At 44.8% G+C, this 12,500-nt stretch overlaps 1 protein-coding gene across 4 annotated transcripts in view; it reads left to right on the top strand.

The window, feature by feature from the left end:
- LOC113805351 (zinc transporter foi) overlaps window positions 1-12,500 on the top strand; it is a 117,566-nt gene that overhangs the window by 2,720 nt on the left and 102,346 nt on the right. The window contains exon 1 of one of the 4 annotated variants that reach the window (XM_070118380.1): window positions 11,109-11,256. The exons of 1 other annotated variant lie outside the window; for it this stretch is intronic. The gene's annotated coding sequence lies outside the window, so the exon portion shown is untranslated. Of the gene's footprint in view, window positions 1-11,108; window positions 11,283-12,500 lie in introns of those variants that run through there. 2 more of the 4 variants (XM_070118381.1, XM_070118382.1) reach the window with 2 other exon arrangements.

The raw sequence follows: 12,500 nt of genomic DNA on the forward strand, positions 1-12,500 counted from the left end.
GGAGAGAGGGGAGGTAATTAGGCATATGTACACCATCTCTTCTGTGATGCTGTACACGTTCCTCCTTCTATTTCTCGGGGAAATCAGAATTTTCATTTTTTTTATGAGCGGAGTTTAAAAAATAGGGTAATGAACGTATTGTGCTGATGCTCAAGTAAATGGAAGGAACTGGGTTAATGGAATGCAAAAGGGGAGGAAGAGGAAGAGGAGGAAGAAGAAGGGGAAGGGGAAGAAGAAGAGAAGAGGAGATAAGATGTACGAAGGAGGAAGAGGAGGAGGGAGGAGCCGGGGCAAGAATAAAGTGGCAAGTGAAGTGGAATTGATAAAAGGGGATGTAGATGAAAGAGAGTGAACAGGATGAAAGGGAGAGAGAGAGAGAGAGAGAGAGAGAGAGAGAAAGAGAAAGAGAGAGAGAGAGAGAGAGAGAGAGAGAGAAACAATGAAGCAGCACAACCAAAATCGCGAAATGAGAGGGTCAATAATAATGACATTGGTTTCACAAGAAAGAATTATCATCTTTTATGTGATATTAATGTCTTTGATTATTCATCTTTCTTACGTTATATTCTTTTCTTGAATTATTCATCTTTATTACATTATATTCGCCGTTATTACCCCATTTTGCTAATCATTGAATTATTTTGTTTTAATTATTACAGATTATAAACATCTATTTATTTTTGTTTCTCTTTTACCTGCAAAGAAAGTTTGCATACGTGGGCGGTCTCCTTGAGCGTGCCGTAGTTAGTAGGCGGGGTGGACAGCGGCCTCTTGAAGATGCACTCATTCTCGTCGAGTTCCATTGTGGTTTTCTTTTTCTTATTTCCTTTTGTCGCCTTTTTTTATTATCTCCTCCGTCTCTTGGGTCGTCCTTTTCTTCTTTTTTTTTCTTTCTTCTTTTTTGTCGTCTTTATTTAGTCTGCGAGTTTTTCTTTCTCCTTTCTCGAATCCGTATTTTTTTCTTTCTTTGTGTTTTCAGTTTTTCTTTCCTCTGTACAGCTAGATTTTTTATTTACTCGTATTGACTTTTCATCTTTATTTTTTATATTTCTTTTTCTTTCCTCGTCACTTCAGTATTATTGTTTATTTTTTATTGGTTATTTTCCTCAGTTTCTTTCTATTAAAGACCATTCACCGATAGCCTGTTGGTTTGAACAATTTTCGTCTTTGATTTGGCGTCGCGCTGTCAAATTTTAGAATGTATTTTCCCCCATTATCACAAATATTATTAAAAATAATAACTCGTTTTGGCAGAAATTCAATAATTTTGTGAAAATTTGGATCCTTAGGTATAACTTCTTCAACTTCCCTTGCATTCGAATATATCAAAGAAACATTTTAGTGATACGGGGATTATACTTTAAACAGTCAAGAAATAAGGGTAAGGAGGGGAAGGTTTGTGCGGTTAGAAACGTTCGTTTGAATTGTACTATTTGTTTACATCCGTGTGGTCACGTGGCTTCTGGACGGAGACTCGGACCGCGCCTCAAATGTTACCGAGAGAATTGTGGAAACGTTTGTGAGAACGTTAGAATGGCGAGGATCATTCTGTTTTTTTTTCGGTTTCTCTGTGTCTACCTGTTTATCTGTGACGACCACGCGCATTTGAGGGGAGACAGAGACACACACAGACATAGACACCGATAGAGACAGACAGTGGCAGAATCAGGGATTAAAAGATAAAGAAATTGGTTTTGTAATTTCGTCGGCTTTCTGTTCGTCAGCACCCCCCCCCTCTTGTCTTACCAATGTTAAGTTATAATGCCTCGTCACTGGATGTCACCATAACTACCCGTCACTGTGAGTTATCAAGAATTTCCGATACTGTTTTCTCACGGCGTATCCCCGACATTAACCTTATGTTATCACTGTAATCCTCGCCACAACCTTTGGACACCGTAACTCCTCTTACGAAATGCTACAGTGATACGAGAGCACATCCCTGTCATTACGTCAGAAGAGGTTGCCCGTTTGGCGGAAAGTGTTTATTAACTACACTTTTTTGTATAAAAAAAGAACAAAAAATCACATGTGGCAAAAAGTGTGTATGGGGGGGGGGGGGTTAAGTCATAAAAAAGAAAAAAAAATCACATGTGGCAAAAAGTGTGTATGGGGGGGGGGGGGGTTAAGTTACGAAGGACCATGTGGGATGAGATGTTCTGATAATGAAAGCCTGTGAGAAAGGAGAGAAAAGAGGGAGAGAGAGAGGGGGGGAGAGGGGGAAGAGGGGAGAAGAGAGAGGAAAAAAGAAGAGAGAGAGAGAGAGGAAAGGGAGAGAGAAGAGAAGAGAAAGAGGAAAGAAGATTATAAAAGAGGGAGAGAGAAGAGAAGAGAAAGAGAAAGAGAGAAGGGAAGAGAAGAGAAGAGAAAAGGGAGAGAGAAAAGAGAAAGAAAAAAGAGGGAGGGAAAAGAAGAGAAAAGAGAAAGAAAAAAGAGGGAGAGAAGAGAAGAAAAGAGAGATGGAAGAGAAGTAAAGAAAAAAAAGAGGAATGAGAAGAGAAACGCGTGGAGAGGAGAGCAGAGGAGGTTGGGGAGAAAGGAGAGTAGACTAGAGGGGAAAAAATAAAGAAATAGAGAGAGAGAATGAGAGAGGGAGTTCTGTGGAGGGAAAGGGAGGTGGAAGGACGAAGGGAGATACACAAGGAGGCTGATAAGTGGCAGGAAGTGAAATGACGTCATAGGGTGTTATCTAGTGTGTCGCAGGAAAAAAATATAAAATGAAATAAAGTGAACAATGTAAAAGTAAGAAACAGGATGGGAGGGAAGCACGAGATAGTGAGGCAAGCAACGTGGCAGGGACGGAGGGAGGGAGGGAGGGAGGGAGGGGGGGAAAAAGTGATGGGATTCGGAAGTGGGAGAATACGAGCACATACACATACACATACACACATACATATTTACATACACACATGCACACATACATACATACATACACACATGCACAGATACATACATACATACACACATGCACACATACATACATGCATACATACTTACACACACATGTACACACATACATACACACACACACACATACACATACACATACATACACACATACGCACACATACACACACATACACACACACACACACACACACACACACACATACACACACACACACACACACACACACACACACACACACACACACACACACACACACACACACACACACACACACACACACACACACACACCACATATATACACATACACACAATTGTGTTTTTGATTATTTCCCTTATAAGGTTATTCTTGGGGAATTTATATATAACATAAGTGGATGAGTCACAATTATGGCAGCTGATGGTGGGTGTCTCTTGCGCCCATCTTTCTTTTTCTCTCTCCCCTCTCCCTCTTCTTCTCCGTCTCTCCCTCTCCCTCTTAGTCTCTCTCTCTCTCTTTCTCCCTCATCTCCGTGTCTCCTACTCTCCCTTCCCGTCTCTCCCTCACTCCTCGTCCGTTGTTTTTATCTCTTCATTTCTCTCTTCCTCTTCCACTTCCTCTCCTCATTATTTTGTAATTTATTATTTTTTTAGGAGGAAAGAGGGGGGGGGGGGAGGAGAAATAGCTGTGCGTGCATCGTTAAGTTCTCACGGGTAGCTTCTAGAGCGCCCTCCAAAATCAACAAAAAACAGCCCATCCAACGACAACAACAATATTGATTTATAATAATTTATAATGATGATAATGCCGTTAACGATAACAACAAAACTATAGAAATCATCAATCATTACCCACCATTTTTTTTTTTTTTTGCTAATTTTTATGGTCGCATCTCTTCGATTTCTATCGGGTTCGGCTACGGTATTACACCCCCCACCCCCCCGACCCCCACCCCCCACAGAATGACCCCCACCCCCCCTGTCACCCCCTCCCCTCCCGTAAAATCAGCATCGACGCGCACCTGTGTGGTTAATCGTGGTGAGGATTTAAATGGTTGATGGTCGCCAGGTACACACGCGCTTCGTTCATGTTTTTTTTTTTTCGTTCTCGGTTTGGTGTTTCTCGCGTGTGTGTGTGTGTGTGTGTGTGTGTGTGTGTGTGTGTGTGTGTGTGTGTGTGTGTGTGTGTGTGTGTGTGTGTGTGTGTGTGTGTGTGTGTGTGTGTGTGTGTGTGTAGGTGTGTGTGTATGTGTGTGTAGGTGTGTGTGTATGTATGTAGGTGTGTGTGTATGTATGTAGGTGTGTGTGTATGTATGTAGGTGTGTGTGTATGCATGTAGGTGTGTGTGTATGTATGTAGGTGTGTGTGTATGTATGTAGGTGTGTGTGTATGCATGTAGGTGTGTGTGTATGTATGTAGGTGTGTGTGTATGTATGTAGGTGTGTGTGTATGTATGTAGGTGTGTGTGTATGTATGTATGTGTGTGTATGTATGTATGTATGTGTGTGTGTATGTATGTATGTATATGTGTGTGTGTGTGGGGGGGGTGTCGTGCGTGTGTGCTCGTCCGTCACTCCTTCCCCTTTTGGCTTCCCATTCACTCTCTCCTTGTTTTTTTTCTGCATCTTTGTCTTTCACTATTTCTTCCACTCTACCCCCTGTATCTCTCTCTCTTCTTTCCGTCTCCTCTTTCCCTTCTTCCCTTGCTCCCTCCTTTTCTCTCTTCTGCTTCTCCTCCTCCCATGCTCCCTCCCTTCCTATCTTTCATTTCTCTTTCCACCTGTCTTCTCTCGTCCAACTCCCTCGCCTTCATTTTCTCTCTTCCTCCTTTCCACCTCATCTCCGTCTACCTTTCAATCCCTCTCCCTTCTCCCCCTCTCTTCCTGTTCCCCTCCCTTCCCTTCCTATCCCCCCTCTCCCCCTCTCTTCCTATCCCCCTCCCTTCCCTTCCCTTCCCTTCCTATCCCCCCTCTTCCCTTCTCTTCCTATCCATCTCTCCCCTCTTCCTATCCTTCTCTCCCCTTCACTTCCTATTCCCCTCTCCCCTTTTCTTCCTATCCCCCTCTTCCCTTTTCTTCCTATCCCCTTCTTCCCTTTTCTTCCTATCCTCCTCTTCCCTTTTCTTCTTATCCCCATCTCCCCTCTCCCCTCTCTTCATATCCCCCTCTTCCCTCTCTTCATATCCCTCTCTCCCTCTATCCCCCTCACCCCCCTCTTCCTATCACCCTCTCCCCCTCTCTTCCTATCCCCCTCTCCCCTCCTCTTCCTTTCCCCGTCACTTTTTATCCCTCTTCTTTCTCCCACTCTTCCTTCCCAAGACGCTAAAGGCATTAGGTGTCCTTAGCGGGTTTCTTACCCTTCCTCGGCTTGGTGTCGACGGCGGCGAGGGAGTTAGGTAAGAGTTGGTGAGGGGAAAAGGGGGGGGGTGAGGGAGGAGGAGGAGGAGGAGGGGGAGGGAGGAGGAGGAGGGAGGAGGGAGGAGGGAGGAGGAGGAGGAGGAGGAGGAGGGGGAGGGAGGAGGAGGAGGGAGGAGGGAGGAGGAGGGAGGGAGGGAGGGGGAAGAGGAGGAGAGGAGGAGAAGGTGGGGGGAGGGGGAAGGAGGAGGAGAGGGGAGGAAGGTGGGGGGAGGGGAGGGTGGGGGGAGGGGGAAGATGGGAAGGAGGAGGAGGAGGAAGGGTGAGGAGGGAGGGGGAAGAGGAGGGAGTGGGAGGAGGTGGAGGGTGGGGGAGGGGCAAGATGGGAAGGAGGAGGAGGAGGGGTGAAAGGGAGGGAGAAAAGGAGGAGGAGGAGGAGGAAGAGTGAAGAGGGAGTGGGACGAGGGGGAGAGGGAAGGAGAGGGAGGAGGAAGGGGAAGGAGGGAAAGGGGACTAAATGAGTGAAGGTCATGGAGGAAGGTGCGTGCGTGGGATGGGGGCCGAGTGGGGAAGGGGAGCTAAGTGGGGGGGGGGGCAAGACGGGGAGAGGGAGAAAAGGAAAGAGGGAAGCCACTGGGGGAAGTTAGGCAAGAGTTGGAAAACAGGGGGAGGAAGGAAAGGTGTAGAAAAAAGGAGCAATAAGGGGAGTAAGAGGAATAAGAGAGGGGAAATTTTGAAGTTGATAGGAGGGTAGATGAGGGCCACGAAGGATCAGGCGCAAGAGAAGGGGAGGAATATTGTAAAGGGGGAGAGAAAGAGGGGAAAGAAGGCGAAAACCAAAAGGGGAGGAGAGGAACAACCAGACAACCTTACTTAAACAAAACACGAAGCATCTGATGAGAAGAATAAATTTTCTTCGGATACAGCAATTGGAGGAAAAAAGTTGAAATTATGATATCAGCACATCCTCTGCAGTGAGCGCAGAAGGATTGCATGCAACAGCACCATCATGCCAAGATTGCAAACAGTGATGGGACAATCAGCAGCTATGAGTAGGGGGGTGGTGCAGTAGGGGGAAAGAGGGGGTATGTGGGATGGGATGGAGGAAGGGTGGGAATAAGTGATGAAAGGAAGGGGAGAGGTGAGAGAGAAAATGCATAGGGAAGGAAAGGTTTGAGAGAGAGAGAGAGAGAGAGAGAGAGAGAGAGAGAGAGAGAGAGAGAGAGAGAGAGAGAGAGAGAGAGAGAGAGAGAGAGAGAGAGAGAGAGAGAAAGGAAAGATGTAGTGTGAATATGTATTCGACGATATATTAGTCCACAGGATGCTCTCTCTCTCTCCATTTCCTCTCTATTTCTCTCTTTTTTTCCTTTCGTATATGATTTATTATCTTTACGTAGAGGTCCGCGTAATTATTTCACAGCTTTCTTGTTTTAGTAAAAAGACCAGCAAATCAGTATTAAAACTGAGTCAAAGATTTGCCTCAAGCAAAAACAACAGGAACAAGCCAAGGCAACAAACAACAGCCACAACTAACAAAAACGACAAAAACAAACAAACAAACAAACGAACAAGCAACCTTACTCTAACAATTCACCACCACCACCATTACCACCACCAACATTAACAACAACACCATCAACAACAACAACCACAGCAACACAACAACAACAACAACAACAACACCATTAACAACAACAACATTAACACCACCAATAACAACAACAACACGAACACAACAACAGCAACACCAATAGCAACAACAACAGTAACACCAATAACACCACCACCAACAACAACAACAACAACAACAACAACACCAACACAACTGCACATGCACTCATCCGTCCTCTGACCCCAGCGCTTCCCTGATGAACCGAAGACGCACCAGACCACGCAACGACCCCCCCCCATCCCTCCCCTCCGACCCCCTTACCCAACCCCCACCCCCTGTTCTACTGAACTCCCCTCTTCCACGTTCTCTTCTCTTCTCTTCTCTTCTTCTCTCTTTTGTCATGTTTCCTTGTCGATCTTTTCTTTTTCTTTCTTTTAATCCTTCACTTCTCTGATTTTTTTTTTTATCTTCCTTCCCGCTCCTCTTTTCTTCTTTATTTCTTCTGTTTTGTTCTTCTGTTACCTTCTTTGCCCCTCCTCCCTTTTACCCTTCTCTCTTTCCTTCTCTTTCCTACCCCCTCTCTTTCCTTCGCTACCTCCCCTGTTCGGTTTTGTTTTGATATCTTCCTCCCCTCTTTCCGTCCCTCTATCTCTCTCTCTCTCACTCTCTCTCTCTCTCCCATTTCCTTCTCTCTCTCACTCCTTTCCTCCTCCTCTCTCTCCCTTCTTTCCTTCTCTTTCATCCCTTCTTTCTATTCCAGTCTTCTCCTCTTCTGTTTCCTAACCCCTCTTACCTTTGCTCTTAAGTTCAAGCAGTTTTGCATTTTTTTTTTTTTTTTTTTTTTTATGTATTGATTTGTCATCGCGTTTTTGCGTCTTGTCTGCTAAGCGAACTTTTGGCTCAGCAGACTATTTGCCACATATTACAAATATATGTCAGCATATTGCATTAGGCAGATAAATATTTGAATATGAAATCCAAGCTTTCCTTCCCTCATCTCTTTAATTTTTCTTTTCTCTAATCTTACTTTGTCTTCTTCCTCTGTTCTGTTTTCTTTCTTTCATCTCCTTTGTTCTCCCTCTCTTTTTGATCCTATTTTGTCTGCTCTTCTCTCTCCCAAACACTCTATTCTCTCGATCTCCTCTTCTCTTCCCCTCTTCTTGACCTCTGACCCGACTTCCCCTTCCCCTTCCCTCCCCTGTCCCTCTGCCCTCAACCCTTCAGATTTTTTTTTATCGCTTCTTTTCTTTTCTTCTTTTACGTAATCCCTCTACTTTCTTCCCGAACCTCGCTTTTCCCCTTTTTGTCGCCCCTGCTTTTGCACTTTTCCATCTTTTGTATTTTTTCTTATTCTTCTCTTTCCCTATTCTCCCCTCTTCCCTTTCCCTTCCCCTCTGCTCTCAGGTCCTTTTCTCTCTCCTTCTTTCCTCTTTCTCTTCTTTTATGCCCTGCTTTCCTTCTCTTCCCTATCTTGTTCATTGCTTCGTCCTCCTCTACCTCTTTCTCCAAATACCTTAATTTACCTCTTTCTTATCCCCCTTTCCCCTCTCCCCGCCCCCTTCCTTCTCCCCCTTTCCCCTTTCTTCTTTCCTCACTCCCCTTTCCCATTTTCTTCCTCTCTCCTCCCCTCCCCCTTTCCCCTCCCCTCCTTCCCCTTCTCCTTTCCTTAATCTTTCCCTCTTTCCCTCTTTCCCCTTTCCTTCCTCTCTCCCTCTTCCCCCTTCCCTTTTCCTTCATCCCCTTTCCATCCTCCCATCTTCCCCCTTTTCCCTCTCCCTCCTCCCCCTTTCCTCTCTCTCTTCTCCCCTTTCCCCTTTTTGTCGTCCCTGCTTTTGCACTTTTCCATCTTTTGTATTTTTTCTTATTCCCTTCTCTTTCCCTATTCTCCCCTCTTCCCTTTCCCTTCCCCTCTGCTCTCAGGTCCTTTTTCTCTCTCCTTCTTTTCCTCTTTCTCTTCTTTTATGCCCTGCTTTCCTTCTCTTCCCTATCTTGTTCATTGCTTCGTCCTCCTCTACCTCTTTTCTCCAAATACCTTAATTTACCTCTTTCTTATCCCCCTTTCCCCTCTCCCCGCCCCCTTCCTTCTCCCCTTTCCCCTTTTCTTCCTCACTCCCCCTTTCCCATTTTCTTTCTCTCTCCTCCCTCCCCCTTTCCCCTCCCCCTCCTTCCCTTCTCCTTTCCTTAATCTTTCCCTCTTTCCCCTTTCCTTCCTCTCTTCCTCTTCCCCCTTCCCTTTTCCTTCATCCCCTTTCCATCCTCCCTCTTCCCCCTTTTCCCTCTCCCTCCTCCCCCTTTCCCCTCTCTCTTCTCCCCCTTTCCCCTTTGCCGCCACTTACGTCATAAAAGACTTATATCGGTCATTGAGCGATTCCACGTATGTTTTCTTTTCCTAAATTAGGAAGAAAGGGGGGAGGGAGGGGAGGGGAGGGGGTGACGCGACAGTAAACATTTTATTGTTATTTTTAGAGCCATTATTTTTTTTCGTTTTATAGTCCTTTTATTATGCGTTGGTGAGCCTATTTCGATCGGGGGTTGGGGGGAAGGGGTGGGGATGGGGGGTGGTTGGGTAATGGAATCGTTTACCTTCCCTTCTCTTCACCTCGCTTTGTGATCTTTCAGTGAACCGAAATTTTCTAAAAATTGGCGTGTGCGTGCGTGCGTGCGTGCGTGCGTGCGTGTGTGTGTGTGTGTGTGTGTGTGTGTGTGTGTGTGTGTGTGTGTGTGTGTGTGTGTGTGTGTGTGTCTGCGTGCGTGCGTGTGCGTGTGCGTGCGTTGTGTTTCATGCGGAATCAGCATTAAAGAAAAAAAAATTCTAGCCCCTTATTAAAGTTCGTTCGTGGAAAGTTCGCAACATGGGAAAATATACGAGAGTAAAGGACGGTTTTGTATTTTAAAAATTACAAACAAATAATTAGAATATTGATAAACATTCAAAATGTCAACGGAAAGGGAAATGTTGCTAGAGAAAGTTTGATTAAAATGAAAAAAATATATATTTAAGTAAAATCGAAATATTAATAGAACAGAAAATATATGGAAAAGATAGAAAAAAGAAAACAAAATATTGCTAAGAGTATGATTAGACGTTAAAACACACAAACACACAAGGATAAAGAAAGGGAAATCTACATGTGTTGCAATGGACGGTCAAGTGACGGCGACTCCTTTCCGGCGACCATTTCAAGCTTAGCGATGACAAAAGCACCTCCCCCTCCCCCTCTCTTCCTCCCTCCCCCCCTACTCCCTTTCGCTTCCCTCCCCATAGGTCCCTTAGCCCCCCTCCTGCCCTCCCTCTCTTCTTCCCCTACTCTCCTTCTCTTCCCTCCATCGCTAGATACCTTGTCCCTCTTCTACTGCCCTTCGCTTCCCTCCTCAAAGATACCTTATCCCCCTTTTACTCTCCCTCCCTTCCGTTCCCTCCAACGTACCTTGTCCCACCTCTCCCCCCGCTAGGTAGCTTATCCCCCTCCTGCCCCCTCTCTTCCGTTCCTCCCAGGGGTATCTTATCCCCCTCTTTCTTCTTCCCTCTACCCCTCTCTCTTCCCTACCCCCTGTTACCTCATCCCCTTCCTCCTTCCCCTCTCTTCCCCCCAGACATCCATTTCTCCCACCTCCTCCCCTGCCCGAAAACCCCTCCTCTCCCTTCTCTTGTCCTCCCTCCTATTATTACCTACCTTCCCTCTCGTTCCTCAAGGCACTCTCCTTCTCCCTACCCTCCCCTCTTCCCTCTCCTTCACTTTACTCCCTCTTCCCTCCCCTCCTTTTTCATTCCCTTCGCTTTCGTTAGCTTCTCTTTCGTTTCGTTTCGTTCCCATTGCAGAAGAAAGGAGAAATAAAAGGAAGGGGAAGGGGAAAGGTGAGAAGGGGAAAAGCGGAAGAAGGGAAAGGAGAAGAAAGTAATTAAGAAGGAATGGGGGGAAAGATGAGAAGGAGAAAGAGAAGAAGGATTAGAAGGAGGAGGAGACGAAGAAGAAGGAAAATGGGAAAGGTTAGAAGGAGAAAATGAGAAGAAAGAGAGGGAGGAGGAAGGTGAAGCTGAAGCAGAAGGAGAAGTGTAACAACGACAATATCAACAAAAACGACAGTCCGAACAAGAAGAACAGTCCGAACAACATGAACAATCAGAACAACGCTAACAAGAAAGATTTTTTTACACCCCCCCCCTCCTCCCCCATCAAATTCTGCCCGTCAAGCGATTCTGCAAAAGCACGCGTTGGCAACTGCAATCCCTCCATATGCCGTGACCGCCTCGAGCTGTGTTGTTGTTGCCCCGAGGTTGTCAGTCGGCATGACCTCGCCTCGCTGCCAGGACCTTTTCTGAGAAGCGCTGACCCGTTTTCTTCGGTTGGACCTCGACTGGACGGAGCTCGGTTGAGGAATTTTATTCTCATTTTTGAATCGGTTAGAAAGAAAGACTGAATTGAAAGGTCGGTCTAATTTTTTTGAGGGAGGAAAGCGGAGTGTGATTTTAAAAAAGGGATTTGGATTATTATTTTTTTTTTTTGCGTTGGTTTTTATGATTTTATTGATTGGAAGTTATTTGTATTTGTTTTTATTCGTGCTTGTGTTTCGCGGTTTGAGAAGCCGTGTTATGTGCGCGTTTGTTTGTTTACATTTGAAACTTACGTAACTGTGATCGTTATTTTTTGGGTGGGAATTACCCCCCCTCCCCCCTAAAACAACCAAAGAAAAAAACGGAAACAGAGGAAAGTTAACATAGACAAATGAAAGAATTATAACAAAACTAATATCCCAATCCCCCAATAAAAAGAGAAACGAGAAAGATTGAAAAGAAGAACATTATTTCGTAGCGTTTTGATACCAAAGTGCCCTTCCGAACAAGCTGAAACGTGATAATGCGCCGGTGTGTGTGTGATAGACCTGCTTAACGGGAGATTTTTGTGCCTACTTATGTAAGTGTTGTCGGGGTCGATGTGTTGTGTTTTCGTTGGCCAGAAGTCCCAGGTGTTTTTGTCACTTGTTTCGCGAAATCGTGTTGTATGGTTTTGATTATGAATGTCTATTTGACCGTATTTGTTTGGATAAATTTTGCTTTTATAAACGTATTTGCTTGGGTAAATTTCGCTTATATATACATATTTTGGGGGGTATATTTTGCTTAAAATTACTTATTTGATTGGGAATATTTTGCATGTAAATACTTTTGTCTTTGGGTGAATTTTGTTTATAAAGACTTATTTTTTGAGTGAATAATTTTGCTTAAGATACATTTATTTGGAAAATCTTGTCAAATACATTTATATGGGTAAATTTGGCTTATTCGTTTGGGCAGATGTTGATCCGACTTCGTATTGTTTAGGTAAATCTTACCTATAATCATTCATTATTTGGGTAAATCGTCCTTGTAACTATTTATTCTTGAGTAGATCTTACCCATAAACTACACTCATCTTACCTAATCTTATCTATAACAGCTAATGTCAAACTTATCGCCATTTATCTAGTTAAATATTACGAAAAGGGGCATAGGATTGCAGAAAATGTATGCAACAACAGCAAGTAACCCCCTCCCCCTCCCCCCTCCCCCCTCCCCTCTCCTTTACAGTACACGGTCCCAGGCACAGAGCTTGAAACATCTTAAGACATCGGTCTGTCTGTATATCGCACGGTATTGCATCCTATTA

The sequence above is a fragment of the Penaeus vannamei genome, chromosome 42, assembly GCF_042767895.1.
Source record: "Penaeus vannamei isolate JL-2024 chromosome 42, ASM4276789v1, whole genome shotgun sequence".
Lineage (NCBI taxonomy): Eukaryota > Metazoa > Arthropoda > Malacostraca > Decapoda > Penaeidae > Penaeus > Penaeus vannamei.